At 40.1% G+C, this 1,000-nt stretch overlaps 1 protein-coding gene across 3 annotated transcripts in view; it reads left to right on the top strand.

The window, feature by feature from the left end:
* Positions 1–1,000, top strand: part of ZNF146 (zinc finger protein 146) — a 39,410-nt gene that overhangs the window by 15,640 nt on the left and 22,770 nt on the right. The window contains exon 2 of one of the 3 annotated variants that reach the window (XM_011984802.1): positions 618–691. The exons of 1 other annotated variant lie outside the window; for it this stretch is intronic. The gene's annotated coding sequence lies outside the window, so the exon portion shown is untranslated. Of the gene's footprint in view, positions 1–615; positions 692–1,000 lie in introns of those variants that run through there. One more of the 3 variants, XM_011984803.1, reaches the window with a different exon arrangement.

Here is a 1,000-nt window from a genome sequence, read left to right as displayed (position 1 = left end):
CCAAGGCGGGCCGATCACCTGAGGTCAGGAGTTTGAGACCAGCCTGACCAACATGGAGAAACCCCATCTCTACTAAAAATACAAAATTAGCAAGCGTGGTGGCACATGCCTTTAATCCCAGCTACTCGGGAGGCTGAGGCAAGAGAATCGCTTGAACCCAGGAGGCGGAGGTTGCAGCGAACAGAGATTGCACCATTGCACTCCAACCTGGGCAACAAGAGTGAAACTCTTGTCTCAAAAAAAAAAAAAATTCAAAAGATACATAAGAAACTAATAAAACTGGCTATCTGTTGGGGGTGGGGGTACTGGAATAGACAGGGCAAAGGCAAATAGGCATTTATGTTTGTTTTCTAACTATGAATGTAATATATATACTAAAATTTATTTTTTGTTTTATTTTATTTCATTTTTTTGAGATGGAGTCTTGCTCTGTCACCCAGGCTGGAGTGCAGTGTGCTGCCATGCCTGGCTAATTTTTGTATTTTTAGTAGAGATGGGGTTTCACCATGTTGACCAGGCTGGTCTCGAACTCCTGAACTCATGTGATCCGCCTGCCTCGCCCTCCCAAAGTGCCGGGATTACAGGCGTGAGCTAATTTTTTTTTTTTTTTTTTAAAGGAAGACATAGGCCAAGGAGCCAGACTTCCTGTGTTAACTCCTTCCTCTGCCACTTTTTACCTTGGGGACCTCAGGTAGGTACTTAAACCTTGGGCCTCAGTTGCTCATTTCATAGTATACGGATAATAGCAATATTTGATTCAAAGGGTGGTTGTGCAGCTCCAGAAGTTAATACATGTAAAATTCTAAGAATAGTCCCAAGTGTGCAGTAAGTACTTGATTAATGTTAAATACTAGTACTTTTTATTACTAGCTGCAAAAAAATGCTTCCTCAGAAAATATAGTCCAGCCATTAGTACTGTGTCTGGTAGGAATTTCTGAAAGAATAAGATACGTAGATGTACTTTTCTTGTTTTTATATATATATATATATATATATTTTT

Source organism: Mandrillus leucophaeus, unplaced genomic scaffold (genome assembly GCF_000951045.1).
Source record: "Mandrillus leucophaeus isolate KB7577 unplaced genomic scaffold, Mleu.le_1.0 Scaffold274, whole genome shotgun sequence".
NCBI lineage: Eukaryota > Metazoa > Chordata > Mammalia > Primates > Cercopithecidae > Mandrillus > Mandrillus leucophaeus.
Note: the sequence above shows the minus strand (reverse complement) of the source record. Positions and strands in the feature narration are given on the sequence as shown.